General features: G+C 37.0%; 1 protein-coding gene across 1 annotated transcript in view; it reads right to left on the reverse strand.

Annotated features, from left to right (window-relative positions):
* TMEM163 (transmembrane protein 163) overlaps window positions 1–16,335 on the reverse strand; it is a 224,784-nt gene that overhangs the window by 124,813 nt on the left and 83,636 nt on the right. The window lies entirely within an intron of this gene.

Here is a 16,335-nt window from a genome sequence, read left to right on the forward strand (position 1 = left end):
CACCATGCCCTCTCACACACACAGCGGGATCAAAACAAAGACATGTGGCACAAAAAGCTACTCTCCAGTTTGCAGAGAAGCCCGGATGCTCAGAACTATAAATCAGGGAGGTGTACCCACAGGCAGAAATCTTGCTTGCCGAGTTCATCAGTACAGTCTCATTTCCATCTACTAATTTAGATGATTATCAAGTAACGATCATTTCATCAAGCACAAAAATACACCAAATTCAGAAGAAAACATGGCAGCCAATTATCAAGAGCCCATAGAATCTGCAGAATATTAACTCTACCATAAACTTGCAGCATGGACTCAAGATTGCTGTTTGTCTCTTAGACGAAAGAATAACAAAGTACCAAGGTAATGGGCTGACTGAAAAAAAAGATAAACTATTTCCAGGCAGTCTGATGCATGTCCTGAACTATAGTATATATTGTTGGATGATCCATTATACACAGAACATACCCCTCCCTCTCGCTCTCTCTTTTCATCTTCCACTTTTTGTATTATGTTTAGCTGGTAATAATTATATGTGCCATGAGATTCAAAAGGAAGAAAAAGGTGTAAAGAAGAAATACTCTCCCTTAACTCTGGTCTTCCTTGATTCTCCTATTGCGGGTAGCAGCACCAAGAGTATAACCTCTTTTAAATGACCTCCACTTACCTACTTTTCAGAGTGAAGGCACTGGTACTTCTGTATAACAGCCTGCTAATGGTGGATACTTACTCTAGATACTCCCTCCATCCCACTTTCATCAGCTTTTCAGTCAAGAAGCATGCTGTCAGCTCCCAAACCTACTTACTCCAGTTGTATTTGTTAGTACCATTATATCATTATAAATATTTACAGTAATAATAAAAGCTGGCACTTATTTTGTACCAGACATTGTTTTAAGGACTTTGCTTGCAGTAAGTGATCTAATTCTTACAGCAATCCTATGAAGTATGTATGATCATTCAGCTTATTTTACCAAGGAAAAAACTGAAGCCACAGCCCAGCTTTAAGCTAAAAGTAGCAAGGCTCCCATAAGAACTTCAGAAGTCTGGCTCCATGGTGCATGCATCCAAGAACAAGAGTTTTCTGATTGAATATTCTAAATGTAAAAAAGTAAACTTAATCTTGCAAGCTGACCATAGATCTGGGGCATACAGCAGGGGAGGAGGAGCAGAGGTGTCAAAACAGGGGAGGGCAGAGCACAAGAGATGGGAGAGATGGATCATGGGGGCTATCATGATTGGAAGATGACAGGGACTACACCTGAGGGGAGAAATCAAATACTCTCCAAAAATTAACAATGATGTAAGAAAATAAATTTTTAAAAAGTAAGTTTATATGCATTTATATTCATGTGAGCAAAAAGTAGTTTCTGTGACTTGAGAGTAAATGGTTTGGAAAGACTTACTAAAGCCATTCTGTTGAAAACACTAGACTTCACACCAGGAGTGAGCAAGATAACTGTGAAAGACTGGGAGGGGAAAAATCATTGAAAATGAGAATTCTGGGCTTGGGATGACCTGACAAGCAAGCATGTATGTGCTTGCTCTGCTTTAACCCCAAGCAACTGGATTTGATCTGTAAGAAATGCAATTCAGAACTGCCACACTGAATCTATATTCAAGGGGAATGTTGACAGGCTTTAGTTGTAGACATTTAAACTTTAAAGATATAAAATCAAAATATGTTCCCTGTCTTAACCTTTTTTAAAATATACTATTAACCAAATCAAACAGGTCCTAATCATATCTGGTAAGGAGTTTTCTATTGTGTGTCAATGTGTTTACACACATACCCCTCACAAACATTCAGAGTGATCAAGAACCTCAAAATACCAAAATCTGTCTAACTAGGTCTACTGATACCCCCTTGGAAATCCATTTCCTTGAGAGCAGGATTGACTGCTTTGTTCACTTCGGTATTCCCTCTCCCCGTTAGAAAAAACACCCACCACATATAAGGTGGAATTTATTGAATGAGTGATTGCATCACTGAATGAATGAGAAGTATGTGCAGCAGCAACATTGGCTGGGTGAAGAGGGCTAGTCAAGCAAAAGAACACAGAATTGGAGAAATTCCTTATTCCTCTAAGTAACGAAGGTAAATGTGGTGTTTATGTGACTTAATTAGTACTATAAATTCTTCAGCAGTCTCTGATCCAACAGTGTAATGAAAAACCAATGCAGAGAACTAAAATGTTATCTAGCAAAGGAGAACAAAGTAATACATGAGGGCCTAGTAAGGGCAAGATGTGTTCAGATACTTTTTATTTTTACATTTTCATTTTAAAACACAAAAATCTCTAAAGCAGGACTTATCTCCTTTGAGATTTTTGTCTACTTATCCAATAGCCCCTTACTTCCTCTAAGGCATGTCTTAATAATTTTATCGGCACGACTGAAGAATAGAAGAACACTTCATAGTCATTCATAGATGACCTCCTCACAAATGGTTTGGAAAGACTTACTAAAGCCATTCTGTTGAAAACTGCAGCATGGACTCAAGGTTGTTGTCTGACTAGGTTGTTGATGACTAGGGAATAAAGTGTCCGTAAGTATTGTTGAATAATTAAAATGAATGAGATATACTTAGAAACTATCGTCTTCTAAGTGAATTCTTTGGACTGGTTTTCAAGAAGAATTAGCCACTGGTGCAGAAGACCAAAATACAACTTTAACAGCTCAGTAATCATATGTTTTTTCTCAAACACAGGCTCCCAGGCCCTCCCAGGATTCTCTTCCAGCAAAGGGAGTAAATTTGCCCCATGAAATCAAAGACAAGTTTAAGTCTAAATCCACCATATTCCTGGTGATGCTAGGCAAGTCATAACCAGGGCTACATTAGGACTTTCCTGGACCCTTTTGATCCTTCCTCTAGCACATCACATGTCAGTCAATTACACAGTAGTAATATTGTTTATGTATTGCATTTTATAATTTTGTAGAAGAGTATTCTAATGTTATATATAAAAATATTTTCTCTGATCTAAAAGCTGTTTTTTCCACTGATTTTAAGAGAACTTGAAACATTTTCATGGACACAACAAAAAAGTATTATGGGACCTCAAGACTGCCTGATGTGACTGATAAATCAACCTAAACCCTTTGCACAGGAACAAGTAACACCAGGTCTCCACACTCTCAAACCAGACCATGTATAAGAACTATGTTTATACAACCCACAACCATGGGTCAGAGGGGCACTGCAGGAGGAGCCATGTGGTCACAGGTGCAGCAGCGTAAGGAGATTGCAAAACTGGAGTGTTGGAGACTGGGAGGCCAAGAGGCAGAAACAAGCCCAATAATGTAGTATTAAACCATGAGCACGCAAGGGAACAGATGCAAATACAACCGCAAAGGCAACTCTGCTGGGCTTGAGCACCAACCCTTTCCTTCTCGTCCCACACCTAAACTGGTTGCAAAGTTTTCTGGTCTAAGTGATTTCAAATTTACTCAAGTAATATAGATTGCTTCCTATATGCCAGGGACTATTCAGGACACCTGATCTACTCAATCAGAAAAATGAAAACAAAGATGACTTCCCTGGGGCTAATATTCTTCTAGGACAACAGCTAATAAATAATAAACATAAAAAATAAGTATATTGTACATCCAATGGTAGTTAGAGGCATGAATAAAGTGGGAGAGCAGAGTATGATGGTTCAGGAATTCTGGCTGGGGTGAGTGTTAAAGTATTAAATAGAGTTCACAAAGCAATTCTTACTAAGATGAGGATTCAGCAAAGATTCAGCAAAGACAGGAGTCAATGAGATTTATACCTGGGGGGAAAGCATATCAAAAAGAGGCACCAATTTGAGACTTGAAGATAATCCCCAAAGTTATCCTTAAAGGGGAAAATTTATATCTGTTACCAGCAGTGGAAAGCAATTTCTACTTTAGGTGGAAGTATGGAGTCACTAAGATCTAACATGAACAAGTCAAAAATGTCCACCAAGAAATTAGTAACTGGAGAGAATGGTGGGGGCTGGAGGTATGCTCTGGATGTGTGGGAGAGAAGAGTTAAATGCTTGCTAGTTCCATTTCCTATTTTGGCTTTCATGTGCAATAAGGTTGAGATCATATGACATAGTTTTAGTCAACAGGGTAAGGTGGAAATTAATTATGCTGCCTCCAGATGTGGCCATACATCCCTGCATGCCTGCTCATGCTGTCTTCTCCACTCACTGCAACAGAAGTGACTTCATTTTTCAAAATGGGCCATAAGATAAAAGGCTATCAATTCCAAAGTCATTGCTCAGAGGACTTCTTGCCAAGGAGGGTTGCCCAGCAACCCCCCCCCCAAAGGATGAGTGAGAAACTGAGTTAATTATTTGAATACTTAAGGTTTCTAGCTGTTACAGCAGCTAGATTGGGTTGTTATAACTAATGCAGTAACATCTGTACATAGCCGTTAAGTAAAGTGGAATCATCACTGAGGAATCATTCCTCTTTTGAAACTGCCATGTAAAAGCTGAATGAAGACTTCATTTCCAAGGATAAAGAACATTAATTAAACCTTTATCTTGTTAGGTATACATAAAATATTTCACCTTTTCCATCATGAAACTATCTTCAGACTTGCAGAATTCAGTTCTTCCTGGTTTATCAGTTGCCTCTTGGGCTATTCCACTTCTTCTGCTGCTATCCCTGAGAGCAGATATCTATCCCAGGGGACTTTTGTTGTCTTTCTAAACCTTGTCCCTGTGGATCCTATTAGCTCTCAAAGCTTCAGCTCTCACTTGCACATTCACTTGAGTTCTCCACCTCTATCTATAGTTCTCACCTATCTCTTGAGCTATAATTCCTGCTGGACACATCTGTCTTATGGGTGTGATGGTTTTTTGGTTTGTTTTTTAATTGCACTACCATTATTTTACATCCTTGTTCATTTTTTTCACAAGATAGAATTTCTTCCCTCAGGTGTGGTCACCATAGTACTCCCACCACCAAATTACCATAATCTTTCACTATAGTCAGTTATACCACCTCCCCCTTGTCCTCTCCACTCCCTCTCCCTCCCCTCCTGAACGCTTCAGAGCTATGGTCAGCTTACAAGATTTGGTTTTGTTTTTATATCATTTTTCATTTTTGTACAATGTATGCATTTTCATCTTGGTTATAGTCCCTGTAAAATTCCCACCACCTCAAGGCTGGGTTTTAAAGTTTGTCTGATCATTTTCGTTTCTCTATATTTCACATATAAGTGAAACCACAATAGTTAATTTGATGTATCAACTTTACTGTTCAGCAAAGTTGGGAGTAACCAAATATGTGGCTAACAATTTCTGGATATGAAATATCCAGAAGGCTATTTCTGGATGAAATTAGTATTTGAATCATTTGAGTAAAGTAGATTATGTTGGACACCTTTAATCTGCTGAGGGACAAAACAGAACAAAAAGAGCTGCTAAGCTGGGACATCAGCCGTCTGTTCTCAAACTAAGATTTATACCATTGGTTCCTCTGGTTCTCAGACCTTCAGACTCAGACTGAAGTATCCCACTGGCTTCTTGGGTCTTTAACTTGCAGATAGCAGATCCTCAGTCTCCATATCCAGGTCAACTAATTCTTCATAATAAACCTGGGTGAGGGTAGAGGGGAGGGGTAGGTGTATGTGGTGTGTGTACAACTTACTGGTTTCATACCCTGAACACTCCGTGGGTAGGGTATTGTAAACTTAAAAATGTATGTCAACACAGATTTATTTTACCTTACAAAAAATACTGTCACGTCAATTTTGTTTTAGATCAATAATGATGTCCTTATGGACACCTGAACTATACATATTCCCGGTCACACGTGACTCCTAGGTTTCTTCACCAGTCCCCTGTACAACGTCAAGTTATTTCAACATTCTTTCTTTCTGCTGGTAGACGTCTCCCAGCAAGTCTCCCTCAAGGGCCCTTAGAAGATTGGTCCTTTTAAGAGGGATTTTTCCCTTCAGTTACTAGACTCTACCCTTAGTTAATTCAAGGCCCCAATTTTATTTTAAAAGATGATGGAATTTCATTGGAAAGGTCACACTGAAACTGGAGATCATAAGAGATTTTAGTGAAGTAATTTAAGATAGTAAATGAATATATACCATAAAGTCCTAGAGGTTCTAGTAAAAAGTCCCATAAAAGAAGCAGTCTCCTGGTACCCTGCCTGAGAAAGGTGAGGGGACTGCTATGGCAATTCCTGAAATGCACTAGTGGAAAATAAAATAATATTGTGCTATTCAAGATCTCAGGTCACCAGGACCACATATATACATATTCACACAAAGACTCAACACAGGTTAGTTCCTGCCTGGCAGGGTGACAGCTATAACCTTTAATGCTTTCCTTAGGCTAATGACTCTCCTCTTCTTACCCTGGGCTGACAATGCAGCAGCATTGGTACATCTGGCATTGTTAAATTCAGATCTGGTAGATCTATGGATAGGTCCAATCAGTGTGAAGAGTGAAGCTTTGTTTCAATTTCTGAACACTGAAGGTAGTCTGGACAGTCAAGCACTTCACAACTGCTCTCATAGGTTTTTCTTCAAACCCACGACAGCCATTCACATTCATCTCTCTTTCACCTGGACTATTACAATAACCAGGCAAAATAGCTCCTTTACCTACCTCCCCTGTCAGAATGGCTTCTGACAGACACATCTGCCCCAACTCTCCCCTGCTTTCAACCTCCAAAGATTGGTGTGTCCAAGGAGGCATGCACAAGGGCAGTGAGTGCAGGAAAATCTGAAGTGGGGGTTCATCCATGGGGAATGGTAGAATAAATGCTAGTACACCCACATACAGGATATTATCCATCAGGTAAACACAATCATTAGGTTCATATAAGTAAGAAAGAAGAATGGCCAAGGCATTGTCTTTATGAAAAAGAAAGTTTCAGAACTTCGAATGTATCCTTCATAGTTACTGAAAAACAAAGCCCTCAAAATAACACAAGAAGTTTTCTCTAAGCATTCTGTATATGTGAAGGGATGAAAAAGCGCCTGAAAGGCCCAAAGTAGTAACTGCTGAAGTTCTAGGGTAAGAAGGGAGAATGGAGTTGGGTCTTTCATCTTGGGAATCACAGCACAACAAAGTGCTGTGTTCTCTGGGACAGGATACAGGAGGCCCACAGTGCAGTAGTCACAGGCTGTTTTACAGCCTGTGTCCTAGGAAAGTGCCTGGTGGGACTGCCAAGATCAGCTCCCAGGACAGAGTTCTTCCAAGTCAATGGTTCTCAAATCAGAATCACCTGCAGGCCTTGTGAACAGGCTGAGTTTCTGATGCAGTAGGCCTGGGGTGGGGCCCAAGAGTATATATTTCAAACTAATTACCACATACTGCTTATGCTGCTGGCCTGGGACCCACACTTTGAGAACCCCTGCTTTAATTCATCTGCCCAAAGGGAGTATTTGTATTCCCAAGTTTACACCTGTGTTCACAGAATCACATTTAGAATATCTCTAGGTTGGTTCTCAATCCTGGTTACACACCAGTCACCTGGGAGTTTTACAAAAGATATCCATGCTTGGGTCTCATCCCCAGAAATTCTGATGCAGTTTTTCTGGCAAAGGGCCCAGAAATTTTTTTGAAGCTCCTCTGTTGAATCTAATAAGCAGTCAGGTTTGAGAGCCACAGCCCTAGGGAATCGTGGGTGCCATGTGGAGTACATGGAAGTGTCCTAAAGCTTGAGGTAATTACTACATCCAAAGAGCTTCTTTATCGAGATTAATTTCCACTCCCAAAATGTCTTTTGAAACAGGCAGATGAGGGGTGTTCAAATAACTAGCATACAGGATATTGTACACATAGCTGACAAATTAAAAATAAATAATTGAAAGTAGATGCTTTTCACTCCAGCATTTTAAAAAATCAAAAACAAAAATTAAAATTAAAGCACAGGTAGTGACCATAATATTTATTTCCACTAAAAAGTAAAAAAAAAAAAATCTACAATTTCCGCCTAAAAGAACCCAGGCTATGTCAGAAAGATAAGGATAAAAAAGATCCCTGACCCATACTCAGGTCTCACCTAGTTTTTCCACACAATCTTTTAATGTTTACTGAAAATCTACAAGCTTCTCAGGCTCAGTGCTAGGGATGCAAAATTACAAGAGAAATACAGTCCCTCCTAACAGGTAGGAGGGAAGGCACAAATATCTAAAGAAACAAGTATGTGAAGAGTTCAAGGCACTGTGACAGCTCTCTGTGTGGATAACAGAGAAGCCATAGAAGGACATGTGCCACATTTATGTAAGGGAACAAGGATGACCGGCATGGTTTCCCAAATGAAGAGACAAGTGACTAAATCCTGAAATAGTCACAAGTGTTTACTAGGGCTAAGTAGGGACAATAAAAAGAAAGGACATTTCAGAGAATGAAGAGTAAAAAAACAGAGGCCAAAAATAAAATGAGTTTCATTATTTTCCCCAAACAATGCTGGACTCAATTATTTTAATGCATCTTTTTCTAATGTGAAGGAGACCTGAAACAGGGGACTCTTCAAACGTGGCGTTCACACCAAGACTTTACGGAAAGAGCAATGTCAACCCACCAGAAACCACCTGCATATGTCTCACATCACTAGTTGAGCAGGTAGCAACAAGCACAGCATCGTATTGAAGTGATCAGGATAAATGTGACAGGCACTTGGAAAACAGCTTTCTAAATGGTAACCATAATTATGGGCTCATAAATGAACTGAGAAGTTTGCCTGAAAACACAGACACAAGGTTTAAAAAGTTCCACTAAAAAAAGAACATTCAAGAATATTAAAAAACAAAACAGAAAACACTACCAGTCTTCATATTACTAAGGGACACGGCAGCTCAAGGGAAAAGGCAAATCACTGGCATCAAGCAGAATTTAGTGGTAGTCTTAGCATTTCCACATCAGCTGCAACCTAGACTGCTTAACATCTAAGACTCAGCTTCCCATCTGAATAATGGAGACATACCACCTTCTTTGCTGAGTCTTAAGATGACTAAAACAGAAAATGTATTTCAAGGGGTTTCACATAACAGCCATGAACAAAATAGAAATGTTGATGATAATAAATAAGCTAAAATAATAAATGAATAATAAGGAAACACTGTACATATTCTCAACACCCCTCAAGAAATATGCAATGGGACGATACAGGAAAGGATCCGGATGATGACGCACTGCCTTGCACTAAATATAATCTCCTCACTAGAAGACCTGTGAAATCCTGAAAAGAAATTTTATGAAAAGACAAACAAATCATACGAAAAGACAAGAATTTTGGTAAATTTAAGGATGAATGATCCCTATGAAACTCCCATGAGAAATAAAGCTGTTTTTAACTGTGTTGAGGAGATTTTACTCATATACCAAAATCCATACATTTTAAGTATACAACTCAATGGTTTTGTATAGACAACCACCACTACAATCAATTGTAGATTTTCACTACCCCCACAAAAAAAAACCCAAACCTAACGGCAATTACTCCCCACTCACACCAGCCCCGACCCCCACCCTGATCTGCAAATCTCTGCCTCTATGCTATTTCATATAAATGAGATCTTACAATATATGGTCTTTAACTTACCAGAAGTTTCATTCCTTTTTATTACTCCTCCAAATATCTCATTATATGGATACACCACATGTTATATAGTCATATGTTGACTGATGAACATTTGAATAGCTTCAGCTATTTAGCTGTTCTGAATAGCAAATTGCAAATATGTAACTAAGGATCATTCCTATACACATTTTTTGTGGATTTATGTTTTTGTTTCTCTTAGGTAGGTACCTAGGAGTAAAAATGATGACTCATATGTCTAACATTTTGAAGTACTAAATTTTCCAAAGCAGCTGCACACTGGATTATTCCCACCTGTGGGTTCCAATTTCTCCACATCCTCACCAATATTTGTTATTGCCTGTCTTACTAACTATGGTCACCCTGGTGGATGAGAAGTACTGGTTCATCGTGGTTTTGATTTGCGTTTTCCTAATGCATGCCTCATGATGTTCAGTGTCTTTTCATGTGTTTATTGGCCATTTGTATATACATCTTTGGAGCAGTAAGTTCGTATTCTTTGCTCACTTTTTAAATGTCTTTAAATTTAGATTGTATTTTTTTAATTGTGGTAACATTGGCTTACAACAGTGTCTATGATTTAAGGGTATAGGTTCACACCTCCTCAGATGAATGTTACCACATCACACCCACCAACAAAGACTCAATTTTATTTTGAGCTCTTTATGTATACGAGTTCTTCATATAATGTGGATACCATTGCCTTATCAGATTTAATTTGAAATATTCACTCCCATTTCATCAGTTGTCTTTTCACCTTATTGATGGTGCCATTTATCACACAAAGTTTTAATTCTGAAAGAGTATAATTTGTTATTTTATTTTGTCCCATGTGCTTTTGTCATATTTATGAAGCCTTTCTCTAACACCAGATCATAAAGATTTTCTCTATTTTTTTATCAAGTTTACAGTTTTACCTCTTATATTTCAGTTTAATTATTTGAAGGCGCTTTTTTATAATGTGAGGAAGAGAGTCCAGTATCAATCTACCATTTCCTAGGTGGCTATCCAATTTTTCCAAAACCATTTATTTCCTCTCTTTTTTCCTTAGTACTGAATTGTCTTGGCTTGCAAAAAATCAATTGACTAAATGTAAGTCTACTTCTAGACTGTCAATTCTGTTGTATTGATCTATGTATATATTCTTATGCCAATACCACACACTGTCTTCATTACTGCAGGTTTGTACTAAGTTTTGGAATTAACAAGTATTAGTCCACCAACTTTCTTGCTTTCAAAACTGTTTTGTTAATTCCATGCCCTTTGCTTTTCTGTCTGAATTTCAAGATAATGCAATTTTTTGCAGAAATTGACAAGCTTAAGTCTATAAATCAGGTTAGGGAATAATGCTATCTTAACAATTTTAATTCTTCTGGTCTATGAATATGGGATGTATTTCCATTTATTCAAATCTTTTCATTCTTTCAACTGTCTGCCATCTTAGTGTAAAGTTTTGTATTTTTTTGTTAATTTATTACTATTTTGATGCTACTGTATTTTCAATTGTACTCTTCATTTTTGGATTTTTAATTGCTATTTTAAACAAATATAATTGTTCTGTATGTTGATCATTTTTCAGTTAATTTATATTCAAATTTTATTGATTTGTCATTCATTTACATAGCTATATAATTTTGTGACTGTACACTTCAATATTGCACATGCTTCACTCACCTACTACCGAAGCTATAGTGCCACTTTACCCTTCCCAAAATCCCCTTCTCCTTGTGCCCCTGGCAACCACTACATTTTTCAGAATCTTAGACATATGTTTGCATTTTACTAGATCATTTTTTTCTAATTTATTTTTTTACATCATTGTTCTTTTTCAAACAATATTTGCTCCCCCCCAACCCCTCAGGTGTAGACCCCATAGAGTTTCCTTTACCAATGCACCTGTGCACCGTCACCTCAGTCCCCTGTGCTCCTCCCTCCCTCCCTCTGATCCCTCTCCCTCCTCCTCCCCTGCAGGATGTCTCTGATTTATAATTGTCCATTTTTGCTTTATTGTGTTTTGTACTGTTATTTTTTTACACTGATGTCATATTTGGTTCCCCTATATTCCTGCTGTAAGTGAAACCATCTGATATTTTTCTTTTTCCTTCTGGCTTATTTCACTGAGCTTAATTCCTTCTTTACTATATCATTTTCTTTGGTTATTTATATTCCACAGATGAGTGAAACCATCCAATAACTATCTTTCACTTCCTGACTTTTTTCATTTTAGCATAACTACCTCCATTTTGTTCCCGAAAGCAGTATTTCCTCTTTTATAATTGCTCCATAACATCCCTATGAGTATATATTCCACAATTTCATTATCCAGTCACCTGTTGATGGGCATTTAGGTTGATTCCATATCTTGACTCTTTTTTTTTTTTTTTACAAGAAGGTATTACATCAAAAATGCTGCTATGAACATATTGGGGAGGCACGAATTTTTCATGTTAGTGATTTCATATTCTTTGGGTAAATACATAAGATTTGTATTACTGATCACATGGTATTTCCACTTTTATTTATTTTAGGAATTTCCAGACTATTTTCCAAAGAGGTTGTACCAATTCATATTCTTACCAATGGTGGATGAGTGTCCCATTTTTCTCTGTACCCTAGCCAATATTTGCTGTTTCCAGTCTTTTTTATATAGGCCATTCTCACAGGGCTGTGATATTTCATTATGCTGAGTTTGCTTTGAATTTCTCTTATAAGTGATGGTGAATATTTTTTCATGTGTCTATGGGCCATCTGTAGGGTTTTTTTTTTTTTTTCCAGAAGTATCTATTTAGGGTATTTATTTAGGTCTTTTGCCCATTTTTGATAAGGCTGTTTTTTGTTGTTGTTGTTGAGTTGCATGAATTCTTTATATAATTTGGAAATTAAGCCCTTGTCATATTTCTGGAGGGATTGGTGTGGTGATATCATCTGAGGTGTTATGAACATTGTTGTAAACCCGTGTTACCGTCAATAAAGAAAAAAAATGGGAAAAATTAACTTAGATGGCTATGTTCTAAAAATGAAACCGTATACTCAAAATGGTCACTGGTCTTAACAATTTAAAAACAAGATTGTTTCCGGTGATTAATTTTTACTTTAATACCTCAGAGTTTCAAAGCTCACAATAGCCTTAGCATTTATCATAAACTATCTTCAGTGATCAACTAACAAATGATTAGATAAATAGTATTAGTTACATTATCTAATAGACATTACTAATTTGTATTTTCTTCTATAAATTGTATTGAATCTCAAAGCAGAGCAGGCTTAAATACTCTAAGTGTTAATATCTGTAACAAATCAACCAAGCCTAAATTTAATATTTGAATCTATCATATCACATCTATCAGTGACAAGTCTTCACAGATTATCACAAGTGATTTAAAAAAAAAAAAAGATTTTTTTTTTTTTTTGCTTCTCTGGAATAGATGTTTACTGTGATAGTAGAATAAGCATCACACAAACACATGGGGTGGTAAACTCACTGATTTGAACTAAATAACTAAATGATCATAATGGGAATGCCAGACCACATTCATTGCAAACCTTGTATTTCTCGACTAACCCCACACACACTCCACTATGCTTTTTTAAATGCCCATATAATCCAGACATTTCAAATCACAAGCATGACTTCATGAAAGAGGAAAGAGCTCAATAAATCCTTTCTCTATAAAACAATTCTGTAAATGGATAAAACTGCCCAAAAAATAATTTTGGGTTTCTGGAAATCGACCAAAGGCATACAACAAATTGAGACATGTAAGTTTACAAAACACCGCTTGACTTTGAGTAAGTACAATGGGAGTACGTGACACTCTTGCCTGGAGCTGCCACTATCCACAGCCCATGTCAATTAAGAGAATTGTAACATAAGGGTGGAATTGACCATAAAAACTAATAGCATCGCTGTCAAAGAGGCTGACTTGATATGGGCCAGAAGGTGACAATCCATGCCCTGTGGATAACTGGAAAGACCACCTTTCCTAAACTGTGGTTACCCTAGTTGAGATAAGGAAATATCCTCAAGGCCTAGTCAGAAATTGGAAAGGAAGATTCTGGAAATGAGTTAGCCACAGAGAGACTTAATATGCATTTCAAACATACTTGACTGTCTGCATACCTGCACACATGCACAACAGAAACCTGAGAGGGTCCAACAGAAGGTAAATGTTGGGCTGGACTTAAAAACTGTGCAGAACTTTCAGCATGGTGGGGTAAGGATTTACATTTTAAAATGAAAAAAATGCTGTTTAAAATAGTCAAAATTAACTTTCCAGAATTGTGGGAATTAGTCAAAAACTCATAAAAATCTGAAGAGCATTTATTCATGAAAATATTGGACCTCAGTAAGTAGAGTAGTACATAAGCTCAGGTATTTTAATTCAGCCTACTCTCACCCTCTTCTTTCTAGCTCTACAGTAGCCTTGAAAACCAGCAGCCTTGCAACCACCAGAGGGGGTGGTTGGGGTCCTTAAAAAGTATTAACTACTGTTTGACCTGTGTTCCTGTGATATAGCAGCAAGCAGAATTCTGGGCACAGAGTGTATTTCTATAAACTGTAATACTAGCAATGAACTGTTTGAAAATGATGTTAAGAAAACAATCCCATTCATAGAAGTTAAAAATAAAATCAGGAACAAATTTAGCAAAAGAGGTGTAAAACTTATACACTAGAAACTATTAACATGACCAGAAGCAAACATATAAAAAGGAGAGATGTTCCATGTTGATATCTGGTCATGTCAAGAAGGCATTTCTCACCAAAAAAAAAAAAAATTGATCTACAGATTCCATAGAAAAAATCCAAGCAGTTTTTTCTTTAAGGAATTGATGAGTTGATCATCAAACTTATATAGCAATAAAAATTATCTGGAAAAGTCAAAACAATTGTTGAAAAGAAGAAAAAACTTGGAAGGCTTACATAATTCAACACTATAAAACTACAGTAATCAAATCAGTTTAGTATTGGCAAATCATATTTTTGATGTGACTTATATTCAGAATATACATATATAACTCATGGCATTCAATAATAAGCCATACATCCCAATTTAAAAAGTGAATGATATCACAAGACATTTTTCCAAAGAAATATATTAATGACTAATAAAAACATGAAAAGATTCTCAATAACATCAGTCATCAGGAAAATAGGAAGTAAAATGAGGAAATACTAAACCACAGCATTAGAATGACTAAAAACAAAAGACAACAGCTAGTGTGCAGGGGAAGGAGGAGGAGGGAGAGAGATCAGAGGGAGAGAGGAAGGAGCACAGAGGACTGTGATGATGGTACATGGGCGCATTGGTGAAGGAAATTCTGTGGGGACTATACCTGGGGGTGGGGGAGCAAACATTGTTTAAAAATGAACAATTACATAAAAAATATTTTAAAAACAAAGAATTCTCATACACAGCTGGCGGAAACGCAAAATGATGTAGACACTTTGGAAACTAGTGTGACAGTTTAAGAGATTATTAAGAGGTTAAACATATAGTTACCACATAATCCAGAAATTCCACTCCTAAATATATACTCAAGAGAAAGGAAATCATGTATCTACACAAAGATTTGTATGAAAATATTCATAGCTACATTATACATAAAAGTCCCCAAATGGAAACAAGCTAAATGTGCATTAACTGAATGGATAAACCAAATGAAGTACATATGTATAATGGAATACTATTCAACAACTATCAAAGGAACAAATTACTCCCACAAATACAGTCAACTAATATTTGACAAAAGAGTCAGAACACTCAATGGGAAGAAAAAGGCCTCTTCAATAAATAGAGTTGGGATAACTGGGTAAGGACCAGCAGAAACAATGAGATATCACCCCCCACCTGTTTAAGTGCTTATCCTAAAAAATGTAAAAAGAATAGGTGTTAGGACACGGAGAAAAGGGAAGATTTACCCACTGTTGGTAGGGATGTACAATGGTACAGTCACCAAAGAAAAGAATATCGAGGTTCCTTTAAAAATTAACAATAGAACTATCATATAACCCAGCAATCTCATCCTTGGGTATCCTCATCCCAATAGGATATCTAAAAGAAAACTGAACTCCCATGTTTATTGCAACATTATTCACAGTAGCCAAGATATGGAAACAATCACACTATCAATAGATTGATTAATGGCTAAAGAAGATGCGATACATATATAGAACAGAATATTTTTCAGCCATGAGAAGAAAATCCTGCCTTGTCACAAAAATTAACTGAAGGCGTTATGCTAAGTGAGATAAATCAGGCAAAGACAAATACTGTATGATATCACTGATATCTAGAATCTGAAAATGTTGAGACTATAAAAACTGAGAGCAGAGGTTTTGGGAGGTGGGGAGGTTTACGTAAGGGGACAAACTGGCAACTAGCGGATACCAGTCAGTCCTGGAGATTCAGTGCACAGCATAGTGTTTACAGGCAAAAATACTACATTGCAGTCTAAAGTTGCTAAGACTAGATCCTAATTGTTCTCACCTCACAAAATAATGATTATGTGATATATCAGAGGTGTTACATAAGATGACAATCATATTGCAATATGTGAATGTCAATTATATCTTAAAGAAAAGAACTACTGATATTTGCTCTAAGAATGAAATTCAAAATCACTTAGTGAAAGCAGCAAAACACAGAAGACTATATATTGCATGGTTCCATGTATATGAAATTTCCAGAAAAGGCAAATTTCCAGAAATAGAAGGCAGATGTGTGGTTACTTGCAACTGGGAGCAGGGACTGAATGCAAATGGGCATCAGAGAAATTTGTGGGGTGACGAAT

Source organism: Talpa occidentalis, unplaced genomic scaffold, assembly GCF_014898055.3.
Source record: "Talpa occidentalis isolate TD23 unplaced genomic scaffold, MPIMG_talOcc4v2.1 talOcc4.3, whole genome shotgun sequence".
Lineage (NCBI taxonomy): Eukaryota > Metazoa > Chordata > Mammalia > Eulipotyphla > Talpidae > Talpa > Talpa occidentalis.